Source organism: Corapipo altera, unplaced genomic scaffold (genome assembly GCF_003945725.1).
Source record: "Corapipo altera isolate COAL_440 unplaced genomic scaffold, ASM394572v1 0, whole genome shotgun sequence".
Classification (NCBI taxonomy): domain Eukaryota; kingdom Metazoa; phylum Chordata; class Aves; order Passeriformes; family Pipridae; genus Corapipo; species Corapipo altera.
Window position 1 is genome coordinate 21,674,736 of NW_020884872.1, and position 25,397 is coordinate 21,700,132.

The window sequence follows — 25,397 nt, forward strand, 5'->3', positions numbered from 1 at the left end:
CATTGACAGCAGCTACCAGAGAGAAAAAAGTTCTAACCATCTAAGGAGCTGCATCCAATTGGCGACCGGTCACCAGTGGTGTTCCCCAGGGGTCAGTGCTGGGCCCAGTCCTTTTTAACATCTTTATCGATGATTTAGATGAGGGGATTGAGTCCATCATCAGCAAATTTGCTGATGACACCAAATTGGGAGGGAGTGTCGACCTGCCGGAAGGCAGGAGGGCTCTGCAGAGGGATCTGGATAGACTGGAGAGATGGGCTGACTCCAATGGAATGAAGTTCAACAAGGCCAAGTGCCGGGTCCTGCACTTTGGCCACAACAACCCCCTGCAGCGCTATAGGCTGGGCACAGAGTGGCTGGAGAGCAGCCAGGCGGAAAGGGACCTGGGGGTGCTGATCGACAGGAGGCTGAACATGAGCCAGCAGTGTGCCCAGGTGGCCAAGAAGGCCAACGGCATCCTGGCCTGCATCAAGAACAGTGTGGCCAGCAGGAGCAGGGAAGTGATCCTTCCCCTGTACTCTGCATTGGTGAGGCCACACCTGGAGTATTGTGTTCAGCTCTGGGCCCCTCAGTTCAGGAAGGATATTGACGTGCTGGAGCGGGTCCAAAGAAGAGCAACGAGGCTGGTGAAGGGACTTGAGCACAAGTCCTATGAGGAGAGGCTGAGAGAGCTGGGGTTGTTCAGTCTGGAGAAGAGAAGGCTTAGAGGCGACCTCATCACTCTCTTCAACTACCTGAAGGGAGGTTATAGCCAGGTGGGGGTTGGTCTCTTCTCCCAGGCAACCAACAATAGGACAAGGGGACATGGGCTCAAGCTCTGCCAGGGGAGGTTTAGGTTAGATGTTAGGAAGAAATTCTTTACAGAGAGGGTTATCAGGCATTGGAACGGCCTACCCAGAGAGGTGGTGGATTCACCATCCCTGGAGGTTTTTAAAAAGAGATTGGACGTGGCCCTTAGTGCCATGATATAGTAATTGGAGTTGGATCAGGGGTTGGACTTGATGATCTTGGAGGTCTTTTCCAACCCAATCTATTCTATGATTCTATGATTCTAAGTTGGGTTAATACTAGAATACAATGCGACCTTGTAAGAAATGTTGGTGTTACATAGCAAGTGGCATTCTTCTTTCTGAATGAGTGCTCCTGGACTTCTGCTTGGTGTTATAAATATGCAGTGGATTGATACAGATATGCCACAGATTCCAAGTGTACATTTAGTTTTTTGAAAGTTGTAAGAGAAGGAAAGTACATTCTACTGTTCTGATCAAATGCCTTTGACTTAAATCCTTTGATCACATACTCGTGTGGACTCTATGGAAAGTTTACTGCTGTGTTTGAGAATATTTAAGTCATATTTGCAAACATTAATTGCAAACATTAGAGATGATCCTTCGGTAGCCTGTAACAAATTGCCTCCTGATAGTACAACACAGGTGGAAGATCATTACTCAGATCAACTAGTGCATACTTTAATATCCTCCAAATTTATGTTATAAAATGCATGACATACTCATCAAAATAAAGACTGTCCTGCAAAATTTGGGACAGATGGCAGTGCAAGATGACATCTTTTCTAAATGTGTCAAAATATTCATTCAGTCAAGCAATATGATTGGTTGCACATTGTGAGTGCGTTATTAAAATAACAAAAGCAGTAAAATTCACTTGCATGAACACCTGCTGCTACAGTCACTTAAAATAAGTAAGCCAAAACATATAATTAAGTAATATAAATATAATTACTTCACTGACAACTAAGTTAACAGTGTAATGTAGCTACTGCAATGTTGAAAACGTTTTCAGTCAGTGAATTACATCTGTATTTAGATTTACCACATTTAAAACTAAAACATGACCTCCTAAGTGACACTGAATGAAGTATCCTTCATACCATATAACAAAACACTATGTAAGAACAAACAACAGGCCTACTGTTGTCTGCTAGATTATATCTTTAAATCGGATAGTATATATTCCTTTAGCACTTGAAACTGGAGTGGATAGAAGTGATTGATAAGCCCAATATCACAGGCAGAATTCAGACTTGAGAAAACAAAGCACTATCTGCTCTCTTCTGAGGATCTGACGTGGGGGCAGAAACAAACATCTAGAAAAGAAGAGCTGAAGATTTTTTTAAAACTTTTTTATTTTTTTCAGCATTTGAAAATCTCAAAGACTCAGCTTATGAAATCTAGTGGAATTCTTGTGGCTGGAGGTCTCCCCAAGGTATGAATATGATTTTTCTTTCAAATTATGAAAAGATCTTCAAGATTCCCTTATTTTGTTCTCTGCTTTGTTCTCAGAGAATTCAGCCAATTCCCACCTATTCTCAGAGAAGGGTCTCACACCCTGGACAATGTTAAGTGCTGTTATTAAACTGATCAAGGGGACATGCTGTGGAGTGAAACACAGCATATCTGTTGGAGGCCTGAGCACATATTTGCTACACTGCTCTCAGTCTGAAACTATACACAGGAAGTAAACCAGAGACACTGTGTTGTAGTACTTAGCAATAACCACAGGGCCCCCTCTTCAGTCCTCATAGTTGACCATCAGTTAGCTTAGTGGTTAGCTAATTAAAATACAGACATCGAATAATTGGTCTTCTGACAAAAAAGAAAAAAGAAAATCTCTTCAGAGATTGGACAAATGGCAAAATGTCTACTTTGCTGGTTTTGTAGGGGAGGAAGTGGTACAGGAACAAAATGCTTCATTGCTTGGAGTGCAATTATACTGTCAGCTCCATGAAAACGCAAATATGTGAATATGGTAACAACAGGCTGGTACTGTAGAAACTGCAGCTGCAAAGGGTTAACAAAGACTGCACTCGCTGTACATGATCATGGAGCAGAGAGATCGACAGCCTGAATTGTGTGATCCCCCCGAGCGCACACACACAGGTCCACCTTCACCCCTTCGTGTGCGCAGAGCCCACCTGTGCAGCCCCCCCGGTCCCCAGCCCGGCTCCGCCAACGCCGCTTGGCGCGGGGATGCGACGCTCCTTCGCAGGGGGCTGTGGATGGAGATGCGGTTTCTGTAGCGATGGGGCCGGCTGCGGGGAGCCATTGGCTGCCGGCTTTGTGAATTTCATTCAGTTTGGTCCAATAGCGGGAGGAGAGCGCCTGGTACAGCCTGGACCTCTCCCCCCCTCCCCTCTCTCCTCTCTTCCCCCCCCCATCTCCCTCTCCCAGCTCGCCTTGCCTTGCAGATCAGTCTCTCCGCGGCTCGGTCTCTCTGCATAGGCAATCACAGCTCCTACTCGCAGACTCAACTCTCCCTCTCGCACTGATTGCAATGAATTTTCTGCCTGAATGTAGGTCGCTTACAACCGAGAACACGAGTTTCCTTCAAATCCAGTGTTGTTGTCTTTCTTGTTGTTATTTTTAATTTTTCCCCCCTTTCGTGGTCGTTGCATTCCTTTGGAGAAGCCAATCGCGTTGGATTCCAAAAAGGAGAGCAGGAACCGTGTGTGAATAATCCTGGCTGCATGATAGCCCGAGAGGATTTCCTGAAAGATTCTGGCTGTGTAAAAAAGACCCCTATGCTTCTGCAGCTATCCCAGTGTTAAGGTAGGAGTACCGGATTTGCAGTTTGAGTGTTCATTTTAATTTTTTTTTTTCTGTTGCTTTTTCTGCCCCCCGTTTTTTTTTTTTCGGGGAGGGTGGGAGAGAGAGGGAGAGGTGTTGCAGTTGGTACTCTGGCAAAGGGCGAGCAGTTTGCTGCAGTCGTCTGTGCTTTTACTTTCCCATCATGATAAAGCGATACTTTCTTTCTGACATTTCCACCATCATACGCGATCTCTTTGTCACATATCGATATTTATGCAAATTTATTTCTTTTTTACCCGCTTCGGTCTCGTCCCCTATATCTATCCCCTTTGCACCATAATTTGTTGGGAGGCATTTTGCTGCAATCAGCTATTTGGAAAGGCTCTGGGGTTCTGTGTGAGATGTTTACAAAGTAGCTCTGCCTTACAGACAAATAAACAGAAGAGTGTGGAGGAGAGGAGGAAAAAATATCTGCAGTATAGGCAGAGAGAGAAAGAGCAAAGCCACAGTTTCCTGCAAGCGCGGAGAGGGGCAGGAGCGCTACCTCATGCTCTGTGTGCGCCTGTGGTTTTCAGGGAAACACAAAACCAACACGTAGGTTTTTGGTTAACCACTTTCTTCACCACCACCACAAGCACGAAAAAGCAAAAGGACGGGGACGGGCGGGGTGTGGGGGGGGGAGAGAACAAGGGAGGCGGCTGCTCAGAGAAAATCTTTGCTCTTCTTGGATTAAGCGATTCACCCGCTTTCGCTTGAGCTATTCCGTGGTGGGTTTTTCTTCTTCCCTTTTTTTTTTTTTTTAAAATTCCCTTTTCCCCTTCTCCTTTCTTCTTTTTCATTCTTTCTTTCTTTGCTTTCCGGGCACGGGTAAAATGCCCGCTTTTGTGATGGGCATGGGCTTCCGCACGTGATGAGCGCGGACTGGCACTGGGGAGAGCCAGCGTGCGCGGAGCGGTGGCGGGGGGCGGGGGAAAAAGAAAAGAAGGAAAAAAAAAAAAAAAAAAGACAAGCACCACCGCCACCCGCCCCCACTCCCCCACTCCATCCCCAGCTCGGCAATAAATCGGCTTCTCTGCAAAGCTGGGGCTGGGGCGGGCGGCGTGAGGAACCTCCGCGGCCGCTGCGCTTTGCCCTTTCCCAGGGTAAAGGCCGATGGCAGCCCCGCACCGCCCCGGGGAGCGGGGGCGGCCCCACCGCGGCTGCCGTTCCGTCCGCCTGCCCCCGCACACATCCCCGCGGATGCAACCGCTGCGGGCGGGTGCGGGACGAGGGCAGCGGGAGCGGTGCGGGGCAGGTGTCCCGCCGTCGTGCCTGAAGCAAGGCTAAGAATAGATGGCGGCGCGGCCGGGAAACTTGGCCGGTTCGGGCGCCCGGCGTGGGGGGAGCGAAGTTTGCGGGGGCCGCGGCGGCGGCAGGGGCGGGGCGCGGCCGCCAGGTGGCGGTGCGGGCCCTTCCAGCCGCTCCCGCCGCCTCCCGCGCCGCAGCGCCGCTCTCCCGCCGCGGGGCCGTCCCGCGCCCGCCGCGGGAGAGCGATGCTCCAGAGGGGAGCTTGGCGGGGAGTTGTCGGGATTGGGGCGGCGGGGAGAGCGAGGAGGTGGGAAAACTTGCGGGAGTGGAGGCGGAGAATCGGCCAGCGACAGAGCCCGTTGCGGAGGAGGTCCGGTCAGCCGGGGGGGACGGCGGCACCTGAGCTGCGGTGCAGGGTGCCTGTGTCCAGCTGTCCGCGGCCACAGGCTTTGTGCAGGTACTACCTGTCGTGGGGATGGCTGAAACGCACAGATATGTTTAGTTGTTTTCTATCTAAAAACAAACCAGCACAAAAAAACCCCCCATAACCCCTCCCCCCAAAAACCCCCGAAAGACCTCTTGAGCCATGTTTGATAAGTGTTGAAAGCAAACAACGCTAAAATTCTGGTCTGATTTTTGGTTTTAAATTGTTAATGTTGAGGGCGTACATCCATGTGTTGAGAAGCAGGTGATTAGAAAACAATTCTTAATTGGAGGAATTTGCAAGCAGTTAGACCAAAATGAAAATCACTGATCTTTTTCTCCTCTAAAAACAGAAATGCAACTGCTAATATAGACATCTCATAAATGAAAGGGCAGTAGTCCATATTTTTGGGACAAAAATTAGATTTATTAATTATTAAATGTATAAATCCTCTGTTAGCACTAAAGAAATAAACTGTCACCCTAAGAAGTAATTATTTGCATTGGTTTTAATTCCTAGGTTAAAGCATGGCTTTGCTTTTTAAAAGTGAACTGATTTCATGTGTCAAACATTTTATTTTCATTTTACTTAAAAATATACATTTTGTATTCTGTCAATATCTTTGTAGGGTTCTGTATAGGTAGCCCCTGTATAGATGTGCATTAAGGTACCTCTTGTTGAGTAGAGAGTTGCATGCATTGTCTTATGAATCATATTCCAATGAATCATTAGTCTGAGAACATGAAAATGTCATAGTTTTTCGTTACTCAAAACAGCAGTGTTTATAGTCGTATGTAATTTTCTCAGAATAGTATAAAAAAAAATTTGATTTTGACCTCATTTATAAAATCTTGAAAATATTATTCCTTTGTGTACAAATATATAGCTATTATTGCTTTTTCTCGCTTCTGTATTGATATGCCTGTGCATCGTATAGATCCAGTTGTTGTTGGTGTGTTGTGTGGAAGTGCAACCTATTAAGTTGTACCAGATACTAAAACTGAAATTCAGTTTGACATCCAAAACGTCTTGATCCTCAAGAGGACCGAGCTAATTCAAAGCTAATTTGAATCCTTTTTTTCCCTTTTTTATAAATAGAATTTACTGGCCCTTAGTTTTGGTCTGTACTGGAATACATTTATATAGGTAAGAAAATACATTTTCTTTCTTCTGCATTTCTGGAGGGAATGATCACTTGCCCACTATTATTTTAAAATGCATACATATGCACACATGTAGACTGTAAACTCAAAAATTCCCAATTTTTTTTCTTGATCAGCAAAGCACAGTGATCAGTGTAATTTCTTTTAAAGGCATCACAATGCAAGCAAACAAAACCAAGGCTTATAGCATGAATAGTCCAACTGCATTAAATTAGGACAAGTGATAAAACTGGTAAGTTTATTGGAGATTTCGTGCTATCCTATATGTTTTGTATTCTTACAAATGCTGTATCTTTTTAGCTGATCCTATGTTCTTGGGCAGATCATTCACCTGAAAATTTTTACCTTTGATAAAAATGTCAATCTGAATAGTATCCTTCAGCTGAAGGCCTGTCATGTAGAGATGACAGCAAGAGGCAGAAAGAAAAACTGTTTAACTGGAGCTTTGTATTAAAGGTATCATATAGAAAAAAGAATTTGTGTGGGTTTTTTTTTTTTGTAACAAAAGAGTGATTCAAGCAACGTTTACTGACTGCTACATAGAGGTTTGCACATTTGTTTTTGACAGGTTCTCAATACAGCCTCCTCTTGGCCTTTCAAACACGCGTGCTGCTGTTTGATGGCTGAATCACATAGTGTAAAGAACAGCTCCACCTGGGTAGGGCAGGAATAAGCATCATGCTCTAACCAGCATATAATTTAGTCATTCTGTCGCTTGAAGACTTGTCATTTGGATTCAAGATCTCTTCTGCATGAGTAAATTGCTTAGTTGTGTGCACTAGATTAAAGAAATTCTTTAAAGAAATAAAAAAATCTAATAAAACATAAACACAAGCTGCACAAATCAGTGTAAGTATCTCATGTCCAGCTGCAGCTATCCTCTGTCGCAGTTCAACTCAGGTGCTCTCAAGCAATGTTTGTAAAGCATTTATGCTGTGAGCCATTTTGATCCTCACACCTGACAGGGTTATGTACTCAACTCTGTCACCTTTTAATAGTTCTCCACTTCTCATTGTGTTTGTTTTAGTAGTCCCCAGATTGGATTTGAAAGAAAAATAAAAAAGCAACAATAAAAAACCCCCCAAACACAAAAGAGAAAAACCACCTTGCTGTCTTGTGGAGGAAAAACAAGTTTTATTTAGAATACTTCTGGAAAATTTTTAGCAATGAAATAGGGCAAAATGGTAATAGACTTTTCTCAACTTTGAAATGGATGAAAGGGTAGAGAAGAGAAAATTGAAAGATAGGATTTATGGACAGTTTGCAGTGGTTGAATTTAAAAGGTTGGAAATTATTCTGGAGATGCTACTGGCAAGCTCATCCCTCTTTAACCCATGTAAAGTAATGGAGATGAATTTTGACATTAGAAATAAACTGTATATGAGAAAAGGTTACTTTACGTATAGCTCGCATGAGGGTCTGACGAGAAGCAGCCCTTGTAGAACGCTGGCTTATCCTGTGAGATCTGCAGTGGGGCTTTACCAGTGTCATGGTTAATTCAAACCGAATGCATTACTACATGCTGGAACGATCCCTAGCTAGGAATGCTCAGATTTGTACTGTAATAATCTAAAAATAAATTGTAGTCACTGATGTCACAATGTATGATTCTTTCTTTCGTCTGTCTTCTGTGCTGAGCCCACACACTACTCAGTGTCAAAGGACGTATTTCACAAAGTGTATGCCACTGACTAGCTTCAGTAGAGGGTTGGTTAGGATTTTCCACGCTTGTCCGTCTTCTGTTATTTATGTACTAACTGAGATTTGCAACTTGATGGGGAGGCTGAACTTTTCAAGAGAGGTAAGCTTTGAGAATGAATGGCGCTCTTACTAATTCTGCAGTGACTGTTGTGATTTCATATATAAGATGAGTATAAATACAAATTTGTATTTACTTGCGTATGAATTTGGTTTTAAATAAAAGTATTTTTGAGATGTATTTACGCAGATCATTAAGACTAAGCCACTTCACTATTATATCATAATAGATGACAGAGGAAATAGCAGTGGCATGTTTTGATGTTAGCAAACTTCATCTAGCAGTATTTTTCAGATTTGCATCTGTTGAACACAGTAGACGAAAAGAGATAGCCTACTGCTTCTCCGTGCAGATGAGTTCGGAGGGAAGACCTTTCCTTTGTCCTCCAACTGGAGGTAGTCATTGCCAATTAGAAGAGGTCTAGGACAGCCAGAAATGGAAGACGACAATCATGAATAGGATTTCTGTCCCAAATTGTTAATTGAAGTGGTCTGATGGCTTGATTATTTTGAAAATGTCTGTTGCTGTAGTGTTCTGATGGGCTACAGGCCCAGTGCAGATCTAGAAGGAACAGATTTTCAAGCTCTGTGTGTTGCTGTCAAGTTAATAGTCTTTCCAGAACTGACCAGCCATCTTGGTCAGTGCCATCATGTGGTGATTTTGTGATATTGTTGCCAGATGTATCTGGGTTAGGATCAAGCTTCTTGATGTTTTAATATCAGTTTGGTCCCTTAGTGAAAGGATACTCAGTTTAATGTCTGCAAGTCTTTCCAAACACACTTTTTAGAGAAATACTATAGAGAGGGCTCAAATAAATTAGTTATATTTTCTGTAATAGTGTGTCTTTTACACTTTTGAACTCTGGAGGAAAGTAAGACTTGAATAACTCTTCTGTTTGGTGAGTTTTTTTGCTTCAAAACAGATTTTGCAATAATCACCTCCAAATATCTATTTGTTCTATTCCAATAAACAAATACTTCATTACATGTCACACTTTTGACTTCTGTTATTGAGTAGAGAGTTGCATGCATTGTCTTATGAATATATAAAAGTCCTACTTCATATCTATCCAAATGTAATAAAACAGGGACAAAGCTGATAGCCTCTTTTGAAATAGAGAATTTGGAATGGAATCAGATTCTTAGTGTTTATTTCTATACCTTCATTTTGTACTGACTTTTGTAGTACTGATTTTAGACTTAATTTTTAAGTTTTGTATAAATCTTATGCTTGAAAGTAGATATACTGGACAGTTTTTCTTCTGTCAAATAGAAGATGTTTGCAAACGCTGCACAGAACTCTGCAATTAAAAAGAGCAGAGAATTACTCAAAATTTATCAATAGTTTAATTACCAAGACACACATCTAAAAATTCTTTCTCTGAAAAGAAATAGCTTTTTTTATTTTGTCTTTTTCTTTATTTGCTTACTTTACTCCAACAGTCTATATTCTTTGTCCATGAAATACATCTTTTGAGCACTTGGTCCTATATGGAACCAATTCCTTGGAAATTATATAAGAAATATTATGCTTTGAGGTATGATTCTTTGTTTTATGATCTGCTGTAAATGTTTTCCAGATCTATCTTCTCAAATAAACAAAATTAGTATATTATTCATATAGGACACTGTATAAACCATATGTTGTCTAATGTACAATACATTTTTATTCATTTTCTTCTTGGATGTGGCATAAACCATTAATACTTGGGTAACAGGACTGAGGTAAACAGACCATTGACAGACTATTGTTGTGTGATCAGGTCTTCTTGGATTCAATGCAAAGATTCCTGTTCATTTCAAAAGGCTTTTGGTCAGATCCTATGAGTAAGCAGTATTTGGATAAAATTGTATGGAGTATTTGCATAGAGCTGGCAATATCATACACAGAGCTTAAAAGTCTCCTCCCAACTTCCCATTAAGTTCTGCTAATGAAATTGCCTTCAAACCTGTATTTCGTGGGATGTCTTAAGCAAAGAGCGAAGAAAGACTACAGCAACAACTACAGGAAGCAGCTGGGGAGTTACTGCTGTATGAAATGTACCCTTCACCCAAACTTCAGTGCAGAGGGTTCAATGAAGCACTTCAGGACAACATTCATTAGTCATAGTGTTCCTTCCCAGTCAGGTACATAGTCACTGATTTGTTTGCTGTAGTCTCCCAAGCCGAATGTATCTCTATCACTCATGTAATTACTATTATGTCTGCCTACTGCATTTTATATCATATGCATGAAAGTAAAGGTAAGTACTCAGTACACAATGGTGTGAGGGGAAGTAGAACTTTCTGCAAATTATGCACAGCTGGACAGATGAGCTGTGGTGCCTGAGGCTGTGAATTTGTATTAACACAGCCAGCAGTAGGTCTGCTGCTTGAATTAGAAATGTTCGGTGTGTGTAGTTTCCAAATGTGCAGGTGGTGAATTTGGGGACAGATGATGTAGATCCAGTAGTTTTGACAGATTAAATAATAGCAGTTGGCATAACTGGAAATTAATCATGGAGCTAGAGGAGATCTCCTTAGGGAAGAGCTAGCATATTAATTTCATGCTCATTGTCATAGTGTTTTGCTTTGGTTCAGTTGCACAAGTTATAGTGCAGGAGAGGTGGACTTACTGCTTTGATCTAAATAATTTAACAGTTGTTAAGAAAATACATTACCTTGTTTAAACTTACATTTGTTATGTCTTTTTCTCAAGACCTTGTGGGTAAAACTGTGTTTGAGTTAGAGTTTTTAAAGATAAATTCTTCATGTGTATTTTGATTTGATATCATCTTTACAAGTAGATGTTACAGATACAGTGCCTTAGTAATATGATAATGCAAGCCAGCTGGCACTTTTATTAAAGAAAAAAAAAGCAAACTAGAAGAGCCAGTAAGATTTTTATACTGTTGGATATGAAAGGGATGCTGCATTGATTTATCTGCCCTGATCTGGGTGCGACATTACTGAAATTCAGGGGGTTAATGGTGCACTTAGCATGTGCCATTACTCTTACACAGAGTTTTTATAGTCATGGAGAGGCACACAAGAACAAGGAAAAGTAGTTCTTCACTAGAAGAGCTGGTCCATCCTCTTTTGTGCTGTTGTTTAGCAATGTATATTAACCTGCTAGTATTCCATTAACCTTGTATTTTCCTTTCCCTGTTGGCTTTGGAAATATGATATTCAAGTTAATTGTCCTCCTGCGCAAATCTGTTTTGTCTATAAAAGTTTTAGCTTGAGAAAACTGACATTAGAGCAAGTAGTTAGGATCTTTAATTTTCTCTATTTCTTCTTTTTGCACAAAAGGGGTTTTTTTGTTTGCTTGTCTGTTTTTTCTTTTTCTGTAACTTTGTAATTTGTGTTAGCATCCCAGAGCCTATGAAATGTTTTCCATTCATGCCTTAATAAAGGTGTAATACTGGTCAATATGGTGACCATGGCTTCAATAGCTGAAGTAAAAACAGCATTATCTCGTGGGCGATTTGCATTAGCAGTTCTGTTATGCTGAATTTGAGTATCTTTTTGTGAAGGATTTCTTGTTCTGGCAATTCAAATTATATTAGCAATGTAGAAGTTGCATTAGTTATGCTGTAGAAAGGACAGGAGATGGGAGCAGTTGTAATAGTGGCAGTGTGTTGAATTCTCTTAGCTATTAGCTAGGTAAGATTGGAAAGCTAAATAAGTCTTCCATTTTGTATATGAGTTAATGATCACTGCATAATAACACTTCATAGAAATATCCTTCTCTAGTAGATTTCAATTTTTGTTTGGCCCTGAAGGGTGACCTTTTGGTTAGGCTTGATAGTTCACTGCTTTCTGAAACCAGTTAGAGCTGTTTTATTTAAGAGGACCCAAAATGTGTAAAGTCAGAGAAGATACTGCGTGGAGCCTGAGGCATCAATAAGGATGATGGAGAGATGGTCCAGTCTCATTTTGGAAAAGAAAATTAATGAGTTTCTTAACAGTAGTGATAGCATTTGTAAGACAGCTTCTACCTCTGAAGACCTGAAAGCTAAGCACTAAGCATATTTATGTCTAAGATGAGGAGACTGCATATTCTAGTTCTTACCTTTTGTTCTGTGCAAGATGAGGATGCTTCCTAAATGACCCAACCCCTCCCTCTCTTATTGATCATCCCTAACTTGGTGGGGCGTTTTCTTTCTCTTCTTGTTGCCGCCAGAGTCCCATCATAGTCAGTTTGCAGAAACATAAGTTGCAGACAGATGACCAGTTTCAAAGGAAAGTTAACATGATTAACTTCCATAGAAAAAGAATATTATAACACACAGAGATAGCAGACATACAAGAGCATAGAGAGTGTAGTAGTAAGAGGATTGGCAGTTCAAATACTGTATTTTGGAGAACTTATGGTAGCAGGATATGAGTCAAGGTGAATTTACAAGAGGAGGCGATGCTTTTGGGCATGAGGGTTTGGTTTAGTCTGAGGTGATGCAATTTAGTAGAAGTTATGGGTCAAGGGAAAAGTATGATTCTTAATATCGTCATCACTCCATAGGAATCTAGATTGTATGCTTTGAAATAAAGTCTGTTTTCTTCAGAATAATATTTTAAAATATTTTTGTCCAAATAAAGTATTTATTGAAGTAATCCATTGCTTTTTAAGGAAACCCTATCCAGTGGTATCATCACTGAATATATTTCTATTTAAGAACTCTTGTTTGTTTTTATACTGTTTTCCCTACAAATTATAATGAATGATATTTTTGGTTTAATTTCAAATACATGGTTTTTTTGGGTGTTGGAGTTTTTGTTTACTTTTTTCAATTTTTAGTGTTTGTTTGTTTGTGTGCTTTTGTTTGTTTGTTTCCCCACATGGAAAATTTTACTATTAATCTGCAGTTCTTCAGAGAAGCTATTCTTGTAGAGAAGTGCATGTACAATGGGGAGAAATTTACCTGGGATTATATAAAGGTAGGCTTAACAAACTATGTGGGTTTTAATGGTTCTGTCACTGGTGCATGGGGGGAGAGGAAAAGAAAATTAGAGTAAAATGGATCTTCATCCTACTCATATACATCACTCAAAAGATATTAATGTAATAGCTGATAAAGAGTGGGCAGTTGCCACTGTACCATTACTTCACATCTAAGTTATATTCCATAGTTCCAAAACTTTTCTCTGATCACTTTTTAAAGCAAAATAGAATTGGTTTACTCTGCTTAGTTCAAAATAGTAGATATTTGGTAAGAAATAAAGCACTCAGAAGAAAACAATTTTTTCTCAGAGGATACAGAGTACTAGCCTTTTATGTTCTTAATAAACAACCTTCCCCTATATATATATAAATGGGCATAATGCATACAACACCAATTTTAAGAGCAATTTTTCTTCACTTTCTGTGAGCTGTATATTTGAAAGATTATAAGCATGACTAAGATCTCATTACTGGTTTTGCATTGGTTTATGCCATTTTCTTCAGTGACACTGTGCCTAATAACTGAGTGTCTGGAAGCATTTAGTGCTTAAAAAAAAGATAGGTTCCAGGGTTTTCCTGCTCCTTTTGCAGCTAAAATCTCATCATTTAATGTATTAATTTGGTAGAGATCTCCTTTCAGCTAAGAAGAACTTGTTCTCTGTGGAGTAAATTGTTAACTGTCAGCTATATATGTTTACCCTAGTGAATGTGAGTGAAATGGTCCATCACAAATTCATGTAACTGCATTAACCTTCTTGACACTGTCACTCTGAAAAGTTAAGACAAGGATAGAGGTGAATGACAGGAGGTGGTGAAAACGGGATTCTTGAACATGGCACACATTTTACTATGTGTAAATAGGCTAAGAACTTAAATGATTTTTAGAGATAAATTCATATTTTAAGATTATTTGTCCCCTTTAGATGATTCTTACTATATAGGATTATATTTTATCAGAATTTAAAGTCAAGTGGGAATGTTTTTAGTTTTTTAGTTCCTAATCCATTGTAATTTCTAGTATGTGCTCAGACTTTTTGTTTAGACAGATAGACGTTTCATGTACAGAAGGAAGAAAAATGAAATGGAGGGAAAAAACCCTCAATTACAACATTATTACTTTACAGCAATTTCTTTTTCTGCTCTGACATGCACCGGGAATCATTATTTATAGTACATACTTTTTAAGAATAAATAAGCACTGCATTTTATGTAACAGGATATCTCAGCCCAGAACTATTTTTGTAGAGGAGATTGGCAAAAAGTTTGACTGAAGAATTCAATTTTTTTAGAACAATATTTTGCCTTTATTTCCAAAAACATAAACATTATTCCACAAAAGAAAAAAAAAGAAAAAAGAGAATAGATTAGATGAAGATGAAGAATCTAGACTTTGTCTAGACTGTTACATGCTTTCCAGACTCTTTCATATAACTTTGAAAATAGATATTTTGGGGGAGGGAGGAAAAGAACAAAGGAATGAATTTATTTTTTGTTTCTTTCTTTTTCCTTTGTTCAGTTTTTATTGTCTAATGTCCTGTAGAAGGCAAAATGATTTTCAGATATCTAGACTGAGAAAACTGCAAACCTGCAACACCACTCAATCCTGCTTCAGAAATGCACAAAATGACCACTTTGGGAAGGATGGGAGAAAGTGAGAATGTGAGCCTAGCCCAAGTACAGAACCAGGATATAGCTTCAACACTCAGACTAGGAAATGCTTCCAGGTTCTCTGATCTGGATGTAACTAAAGTCAGGCCAGTAGTCACTCTGGCCTATCCACCAAGATCATGAAGGTAGTAAGTTGACTGAGTGTGATGACATGGCACATACAGGATAACTAGGGGATCAGGTATGTGGATGTAGTCTACCTGGACTTCCATACTGTTTTTTGCATCATTTTCCTGGAGAAGCTGGCAGCCTATGGCTTGGACAGGTGTGCTCTTCTCTGGGTTAAGAACTGCCTGGATGACTAGGCACAGAGATTGGTGGTGAATGGAGTTACATTCAGTTGTCAACCAGACACAAGTGGTGTTCCCTAGGACTACTTGGGGCCAGTCTTATTTCATATTTTTATTGATGATCTCCACAAGGGCATGGAGTGCACCCTCAGTTTGCAGAGGACAGCAGGTTTTGGGGAGTATTGATCTGCTCTAGAGTAGAAAGGCTCTGCAGAGGGATCTGGACAGGATTGGTTTGGTGGTCTGAGAACAACTGTATGAAGATGGATAAGGCCAAGTGTCGGGTCCTGCATTTGGGTCATAACACCCCCATGCAGTGCTATGGGCTTGGGAAAGACTGTGGCCCAGCAGAAAAGGAGCTGGGGGTGCTGGTCGACAGCCAGTTGGACATGAGACAGCAGTGTGCCCAGGTGGCCAAAGAAGGCCAATGGCATCCTGGCTTGTATCAGAAATAGTGTGGCTAGCAGGACCAGGGAAATGATTATCCCCTGTACTCGGCATTGGTGAGGCCACACCTTGAATACTGTGTTCAGCTTTGTAGTCTCCTCACTGCAAGAAAGACATTGAGGTGCTGGGGCAAGTCCAGAGAAGGGCAATGAAGCTGGCAAAGGGTCTAGAGAGTAAGTCCTGTGAGGAGTAGCTGAGGGAGCTGGGATTCTTTATCCTGGAGAGAAGGAGACTCAGGGGTGACCTTATTACTCTCTACAACTACCTGAAAGATTGTAGCAAGGTGGGGGTTGGCCTCTTCTCTCAGGCAACCAGTGACAGGACAAGAGGACACAGCCTCAAACTGCACCAGGAGAGGATCAGGTGGACATCAGGAAGAAATGCTTAACTGAAGGGGTGGTTAAGCATTGTAATGGGCTGGAAGGAATTAGAATCCCAGGGAAGGGATGGATTTACCATCCCTAGAGCTGTTGAAGGAACAACTAGACTTGGCACTTAGTGCTATGCCTTAGTTGACATGGTGATGTTTGGTCAAAGGTTGGACTCAGTGATCTTGAACATCTTTTCCAATCTTAATGATTCTGTGAGTTTATGATTCTGTGACTTCATTTCTTTTTTCCCTGGTATGGCAGCCTAGAGACATAGAATTTTCATTCTAGATTTTCATAAATATTTTTACACAAAGAGCATTGGTTGTTTAAGTTGTTGATGCTATAAGTCTTGATTGAAGCATGGTAATTTTTGGGTTCATATGTTGCACATCGGTTATTAAAATTTATTATTGGACAATATTTACTAAGTATTAAAATGTTTATTATTTCTCTTTTTGCTGTGTAATACATTTTGTGTTTCTCTATTGCAAACTAAACTCCACAAAACAAAAATCCAGGAAAGCTGAAGCTGATGCAGAAGGATAGGCAAAAGAGGGACCGTTCTCTCTGTAGTTATAGTTTTTTCCACAGGTACCTGCCATACAAAACCTTTGGATTTTACAGTTGCGAGACTGTGATCATAACAACACAAGACCCAGAGTTTGAGAACATCAAGGGAAAAATAAAAATAATGTTGTGGAGGCTCTGGAAAACGCTGCCTCAACAGCTTAGGGGAAAACTTAAGGAGCTGTGAATTGCAGAGCCTTGGCATTAGTAAGGCTGAGATATTAGTATACTCAAGGCAAAACATGCCTTAAGAGCATTCATGAATGAAAAATTCCTATTAGATCACTTCAATTTAACATTAGAGATACAAAAATCAGGGTCATGTAGACATAACATAGAACTTTTGCCTGAATGCTTGTTTTTTCTCAGAAAGAGAGAGTATAGAGAATTCCAAGGGTCTTTTTATTTGTTTTCGGCTTGCTCGAGGTAAAGACATAATATATCTGTAGAATACCTTTATTTTTAAAGTACTTTTTTGTACACTGTTTGAAACTACGAGGTGACTTTGTATCCCCTTATAACTTCAGTTATTTCATAATGGATGCTTTGGAAGGAAGGGTGTCCTCTCTTTCTAAGACTGCATCATTTATCAAACAGTAATTGCCATAGTATATTTAGATGCACTATGACTTTGTAAATCATCACAAGAATTGCTCAATATCTACATTACCCAGTGCCTCAAGGTATTCCAAAATACAAAATCTAGCCACAGGCATTAACAACACATACAGTTACTGCTGTCATATTTTGGTGCTGTTCCCAGAAACGCCACATTCAGAAGACTGTACTTTGAGGAATGATGCTGCATATTCAGATGGCCAAATTCATCAGCAGCTGAGGTACCACAGCAGGGAGTACAGTGTTATCCTTGATGATCTTGGCTTTTGTAGTGGCAAACAGCAATGCCCACAAAATTTCTTGATCTGGTTACTGACTAATTCGGTCTTTCAAACTATTCCCAACACTGGCAGATTTTTTTCATCAGATTTTTAAGCCTAGCCTCAGTTTTCTTTCCTGAGAGAGCTATGCACTGGAAGAATGCAAAAATTTCTTAATAGTCCAAGTAACTACTTTAGACCATGAGATCAGTTATTCAGTGGCTGGATGTCTCAGATTAATTATTCTTAGAGGTTGGCTGATGCAAACTGAAGAACCTGAGAAATTGTGACTCTCTTGATTCTGGACTGTTCTGATATAATTAGGAATGAATAAAAAAAAGAACCACGAACCCCCTTCTTCATTTTACAATATGCCTAACTCGTTAGTGGTTGATGAAAGATCCTTACAGGGCTGCTACTCTGTTTCCCACTGTGAACTGTATATGTATTCAGTAAGGCCATGTTTAAAATTTTTTTTCAACTGCCTATTGCATATATTACACAGGATAATGCATTTTATTTTTAGGTCCACGTATTTGAGATAATCAGTTCATACTCACATGTGCTGAGCTATATGACAAAAATTTCACGCTTCTTTTTTTCTACACCTGGTTCAGTGAAGATGACTTTGGTGTGAGGCACCAACAACCTCTGGATTTCAGTGATTTCCCTACTAGTAAATGAGTATCCCTCTCTCAAACATGGCTCTGTCAGATCAGTGAGGACTCTGTCTGTCTGTCAGTGCTGCCCTTTACTTCCTATATCAAGTCTTTACACTACTAGTTTAGCTCAGATGCCACTGAAAATCATAGTTCTGAATCTCTTGGAAATGCAGTCCGTTTTGGCTGTAGCTATGACAAAATGTAACAAAAATCAATATTTGTTACTCATCCTTCAGTCTAGATGCTGTCAGGTGCTGACCAGATTAACTGATGTCTAGTGCAAGTATTGAAAGTATATGCTGACTTCCTTGAGTCCCCTGTGGGTTGGTTCATCTTGCATACCAGAGATCTGCTTTTAAACTGTAGACAGGTGTGTGTGAACTAATTATTCTAGGCTCTCAGTGCAATTTATGGGAATAAATAAGAATTTTGGGATGAAACTGACCCTTTTAAGGTTTTCTTCAGCATGAGATTAAGCACGTGTGATTAAGGAATAAATGAATTTGACCAGGTGAAACTTGATCTTGGTCAGTTTACATTGTTCCACAGACTATATGCTATTGGCTTTCCTGTTGTTCTAAGGCCTCATCTAAGACACCCATGTTATTTCTGAAGCAGAGGTCTCTTACAATTGCACTTTATTGTTATTTTTGTTTATATAAAGTTACAGGTCTCCTTTTAAGATATAGGACTTCTCTTTTTGTGGCTTACAGTTCTTGACGTTTGATCATTCGTATCATTTTCAAAGACATTTTCTTCATGGAGTTGTAGGATTGTTGGATGCCTGGTATGCTTGAATGCCATTAATAGTGTTGCCTAAAAGACTCAGGGAGAAAAAACTCCAGGGCAAATTAAGCGGGAGGTAAGAAAAGGGAAGGTTTTAATGAAGCCTCTCAGGCTCTGAGAATACAAACCACGCACGTGCCCCCGACCCAGGTGTTACAATTTTTATAATGATGTCCATCCAATCCCTGTTTGTCCACCCTCTGGCCTTTGCCCCGCTTCACCCCCCGCCCCGGCGCTCAGGAATTGAGTCTGGGGGAGTTTTGGGACTCCCTCTTCCTCACCTTCATCTTCTTCAGAGCACGTACAGTCCTTGGAGGCTTTCCAAAGTTCTGGGTTTGAAGGTTGCTTTGCCTGGGTGATATCTTGTTGTCCAGGCCAGGGTGCAGATGTTCTTAAACAGAATGAAGGCCTACCTTGAAAAAGAGACTAAATACATTACTGGAATTTAGGAGGAATTGATATGGAATGGGGTAATAGGGTTGGGTATGTGTAAACTACTGTGCCAAGGGTAAGGGATATAATACAGCTACTTCTAAAATCTACAAAAATTAAAAAATCAAAAAACTCTATGGTAACAATAGTCCAGTATCTTGCCTTAATTTGAGGTTGTGACTCAAATTAATCATCAGACTGTAGTCCTTTTTGAACTTTGGCATGCTGGCAGGTTTCTCATAGTTTGTTGTGGGTTATTGGTGTCAAGAAATTTCATTCTTCTATGCAACATAGTCATTCAGTGATTTTAGTCATACGTAAAAAATAGAAACTACCCAGTTACGATGTGTGCAGATCATGATGTATGAAAGAAAGAGAGCATTTTATATGCTGGTTACCTCCAAGTACATTCATATGAGACATCCTTTTGAAAAATGTGTGGAGGAGTTTTATAGGATTTTCAATTATTCTGAATTTAAAAGGGGTGAAAAAAATATAATTGGCATAGCATCAATTTGAAATAATTATAACAGATATGTTTTACTGTTGCTGAGTTTAAGGACTCAGACTATCATCTCTTATTCCTTTGCAAGTTTTGCTAAGCAGAAAAACAGTTGAGATGTGGCTGAATTTTTTGGGGTTGGCAAAATGTGATGTACAATAGTTAAGAGGACTAAGTTCACAATATAATCACTGGAAATTTTGTAAATATTTCGGAAAGAAAATCTCCACGAGTTGCCTGTTTAAATGTATTTAACTCAAGACATAAAATTTAAACTCCCCAATGCAGCCATAAAAATACCAGTTTTCACTTCTAGCCAATGCTGAACATTCTAAACCCCTACTCTTTTTGACATTATCAATTAATTGCGATATAAAAAATTTGGAAGCAGAAGACTAGCTTTATTATTTATAATAATAGGTGAGCACTCCAATTAATGACAAATAATTCTATTTCAAAATTTTACTGAAGAGTACCAAAGAAGGGAATAGAATTCAGCAGCAGCTGTTTATATTTCTCACAGAAAAAGGGCTAAAGGATTAGATGTAGATGAATTATTTTTAATGGGGCTCATGTTTAAAAATATTTTTCAAATAAAAAAAATTCAAAGTTCTAAAAAAATATCGTTTGTGCAAATATATATATGTACATTAATTTTTCAGCTCATTTAAATGTTTGGTGGGTTTTATTGTCAAACAAAACATTGCATGCATCCACTTGATAATCTTGAATGGCTTTTATATGTAGAGATTTTTAGCTTTTTTTTTTTTTCAGGAGTGATTTAAAAAAACCAACAAATGCAAACTCAAATTCTTAAAAAGAAAAACAAGACCATCTGGAGTGGTTCTTTTACTGTGAGCAACTGTCACTTGAATACCAGCAATGGGAGGTTTGTTTTTGTGAGGGCATACATTGCAGTTGGATCCTTGAGTGAAACAGTAGCATTTTTTTGTGTACTGATAATAAGATAGGGATAATCTCTGTTCACATCTTTGGAAGTGATTACATGGCAAGAATCTAATTCAAAAGCATATGAGCAATGTTTTCTACAGAGGAAATTTTTTCTTGGTATCTCAAGTTAATTTTCATCTTCTGAGAATAAAAAAATTTAAAGCCCTCCCTTAAATAATGCAAAGTGAAGAGCTCTATTTAAAAGCTCTTGTAAGAGTTAAGAGCTATATTTAAAACAACAGCAAAACCAATAAACATTTGCCCTGATGTCCTGTTGTTTATTGAGGAGATCTAGTAATTGAATTTTTAACTAAAACCAGATAATGATACAACAAAGGCATTTATCACTTAACCATCTATGAGTCTCAATTGCATCTTAGACATGTGAACGGGAAAAAAAAGAATGAAAAAGAACTGTAAACTGCAGTGCTTTTAAGTGTTTGTAATATGGATTATGTATTAGTGGAAGATTTAGTTTATTTGTAGAAACTTCAAATTGTTACTTTCATGCAGAATACCTTTGTTAGCGTACTTACCTATGTTGGGAAAAATTTCTACAAATAGGGAATTACTTTTTGAAAAATAACAACACTTGGGGTTCTTCGTGCTTGAGAAAGACAAGGATTTTATGGCTGCAGATATTTGTCACCAGAGAGGTCTTTTGAACCAGTAGTTTTTCAAAACTTTTGAAAATTGGGCTGCAATCAAGCTTACACTTTATCATTATCCTCCATATTAATATTGACCACATGTGTCTGTTTCAGAAGTCTGTATATAGTCAGATGTGTATTTCTACAAATTTTGCAGCATCGTGGAAACAATTCCAAGTTACTGGACTGAGTACACACATCCTCACAGTGACATGACAGTGCTGTTCAGCTCTCCACATAGTGGGTGCTCTGCTCAGGCAGAAAGTACTCTGACATTCAGCTTCTGGGACCCGAACTGTGCTCTTTGAAGAGCACTACAATGCAGTTTTGTACCACTTTGGTCAGCGTTAGCTTTGTTTCTCTGTATAACTCAGGGTATATCATCAATTCTTAGAGTTTTTTGAGGTAAAATTTGTCTTGTGGCTTGCAAAGTGGCAGCAGTTTTGCTTTTGCGGAAGAGACTTCTAAAATATGTTTCCTTTTAATGCTCTACACAACCATGCTCCTGGGTATGATTTATAATTTCCCAGTAGCAACTACCAGCTACCTGTCACAATTTCGTCCTAAAATTATGTGTCCAATAGACTACAGTCAAGTATCAGACAGCAAATATGAGACATGGATATGTGGACTGACTTCTGCAGTTTACTGATCTCATGAGAACTTTAATTCACTTCAAAGGGCTCTGGATCAATCTTGTAGTTTCTGCTCAAAGCAACTGTAGACTTTCTTCAGTTTTTGGAACTGAAATACTAAAAGGCCAACATATTTGTAGCTGATTCACTCATGAATATCTTTATTCTTCCAAGGAACAGCAGGGCAGAGAAAAACAATTGGCTTCTCAACCAGATAAGTGGAAAGAGAGTGGAGATATTGGACTCATGGCAATCATAAATTTGTTTTTGTTATGACCTGTAATCAACAGCATATGATATAACCTATTGCTATTGCAGGCAGGAGATCTAAAGATGACTGACAACCTAGAGCAAGCAAGGTCTAGCCAAAACCAGAATGTTCTAAATGCAGAACAATGGCTTTATATATAGCACTACAGTGAGAGAAATCTTTTCATTTTTGCTTCTGATGGGAGACGAGAGGATTTATTTGACTTTCAGGAAGCTTTAGAATCTTCAGCAAATATTCCAAGACACGGGAAACATTTTAGGCAACTTACTCAGTTCATGCAATGGAGTTTAAATAAATTTACCAACATATTGATTTCCTGCCCTGGGGAAATGTAAGGGCTTTTATTATCACTGTGTTTTTTATTTGCTTGTGCAATTAATTATTCTACACTGTCCAATGCTAATTTTGGAGAGTTCTAAATCTAATAGATCCAGTTAGTACATGGAGTGGTTGATTAGCTGATGATTGAGATAATCCATTGCCAAGGGTTAATGCTTCTCTTGTGGGTGTTCCAGGGATCTATCATCACTCTTAACCTTTATCTAACATTTGCTACATGGTTCATTGAGCACCACTGATTAAGTTGTAATTTAACTTCCTGCATTTGACTGAAGTCTTAGTAGAAGCATTAAACAAAATGCATTTATTGCACACATATCTTTTGAATGTGTTAAACTCAATCAAAATAATTTAGGTCCTGTAATATGTGTTTTGACTTTGTTTTTCTGTTAATTTTTTCCTATGGTCTTCACGGAATATTTTAAGTTGCAGGAAAAGAAAAGGAAACCAAAACTCATGCAATGCCAAGTACACTTACCACACCTTCAGCGAAACATCTTAAGTCAAATTTCAAGACTCAATATGGCCTGTTGCCACTTGAGCTATAGGACTTCACACTGTTTAGCTGACAGTAGAATAATCTGGTAGTGAAGAGGGAGGTTGTGCTGCAAGTGACAAGTCCCAGTTGTAGAGGTAACTTAGTTTAGTTTTCTGTCTAAAAAAATCCACCTCAACTTGTTGCTGCCTCTTTTACTTCTAGAGATCAGGGAATGGGGTTGGTCATGAGGTTCCTGTCAAGACAGGATCCCTGCTCTTTTACTCTCCTCATGCACTCTCAACTAATAGTGACATTGGTAGTGACTACCGTCATTGCTGTATGTCACACTTTGCCTCTTAAAAAGGATGCACATTTTAAAATATTTGCTTTTTTTTACATACTATGATTTTGGTAAACTGGCAAAACTTTCCTGAAAACAGCAAGAGAAGGGAAAATTGATAGTTTCAATGGCAGCCCACATAAACCAGGATGGGATTTAATTAGAGGAAGAAAGGTTTCCTGCAAAAGACTTTTCTTCTCATTGAATTTGAGGGAAGACAAATTGGAGCCTTAGATATAAATTATCTGCAATTTTCTGTTGTTGCTCATTGTTATCAAAGTAAATTCTGGCTGTATTTAGACTGCAAACTGGGATAGGAATTGAAACATTTGGGTCAGACTGGTCTATAGACAGGTTGAGACATGATCTGGAACAGCTGTGTAGTTCTTTTACTTCTCTCTTCCCACTTACTCCTACTTACAGTTATTTTATCTGTTGAAAGGAAACCTCACATAAACAAAAAGAAAGGGAATTATGTTTTTACCAGGAGGCCTTGTTATGTAAACAACTGTGGGAATGAGGCCTAGGGGAAGGCAATAGAGCCATTAAGCTCCAAGATTTGAGGCGCTCTCATAAACTTCATGTGAAACAGAGTCTTGTATCAAATGTGCCTGTTTGCTCACAAGGCTATGGTTGCCAGATACAGACTTAAATGTTTTTCTCGACAGGGATGCTAAAATAGGTGTAAGGGTGAATACATCCCATTTCATGTAATTACATTTTTTGTAGTGCTGGAAGAACATGGAGCTGTTTCTTTTCCTCTGTGACTTTCCATTGGTAGGCAGCTGATTCTGTATGATGATTTAATTAAATTAGGAAAGAGTTAAAATATGTTTCTTCCCTTGTCTCTTTTGAGGACAGAACAATGCCTGGGGATATAGGACTGTAGCAATCCCTGTTCTACTTGACTTGAATCAGGCTTTTGCTCAGTTATCACGAAAGATATTCACTTGAGATGTCAGAGATTATAGTTCAAGCTGTTCTTTAGTTGCTAATACCAAATGACTCTGCTGTATAAGGAGAAATAATGATCTGAGTAATTGATGTAGTGATTCACTGGCATGAATTAGACATAACCAAACACTGAACATCTGCTATAACCTTTGCAACTGGAGTCTGGCTTCTTTGAATCAGGAAAGACTGCTGTGTTGATGGCATATTCTATCTGTCTTGAAAAAAAGTACCTATATTTACAGATCACTGAAGAACAGAATAACTGACTGTTTGGGGTTGGAAGGGACCTCTGGAGATCATTTAATCCAAATTCTGTGCTCAAGCAGAGACATGTACAGCTGTTTGTCTATGACTATGACCAGACAATGTTTGAATATCTCCAAGGAAGGAGACCTTACACCTCTCAGAGTAACCTGTGCCAGTGCTTGGTCACCCTTACAGTAGGAAAGTGTTTCCTGATATTCAGAGGGAACCATCTGTGTTTCAGTTTGTCCCCATTGCCTCTGGTCCTATTACTGAGCACCATTCAACACCTGAAATTTTGAATTAAGAAATTTCCTTCTAGAGAAATCTAGAGAAATTGAGAGAAATCTATTTAATCAATACTTGAATGCTTTTAATCACACTGATTGTTTTCAAAGGCTTCTAAGATGATCATATCAGATTGCTGTTGTACTTTGGGTTTGTTACTCTCTACTCCCCAACTTTCTCACAAATTGTTTTTGAGAAAAGATTGTTCACTCTTCTTCACCAATCATTTTTAGACAAGTAAGGAGGCTGGAAACACACTTTTGCAGTTTAAATCATGTGGGTTTTAGTTCATAGGTCTATGTAGGATGTGGTCATGTCTGCCCTTAGCTTGTGATGATAATCTCTACAGAGGTAAAAACTACTTAGAATAAACAAATTATTAAATACCTTTTGGAAGGAGAAGAGGCAAGTGATAGGGAGGAAGAGAAAAAGTCAAGTTAAATGAAAGGGAACTATGTCTAAATGGACCAAGACTGTAGTCCAGTGATAACACCTCTCTATGTTCATTGTGGTTTGAGACATTTATTTTCACCTGATGATTTAA

General features: G+C 39.3%; 1 protein-coding gene across 3 annotated transcripts in view; it reads left to right on the forward strand.

Moving 5' to 3' along the window:
• Positions 1-3,174: 3,174 nt before the first annotated feature.
• Positions 3,175-25,397, forward strand: part of NLGN4X (neuroligin 4 X-linked) — a 178,811-nt gene continuing 156,588 nt past the window's right edge. For 2 of the 3 annotated variants that reach the window (XM_027639555.1, XM_027639572.1), the window contains exon 1: positions 3,175-3,569. The gene's annotated coding sequence lies outside the window, so the exon portion shown is untranslated. Of the gene's footprint in view, positions 3,570-8,202; positions 8,224-25,397 lie in introns of those variants that run through there. The other variant, XM_027639563.1, reaches the window with a different exon arrangement.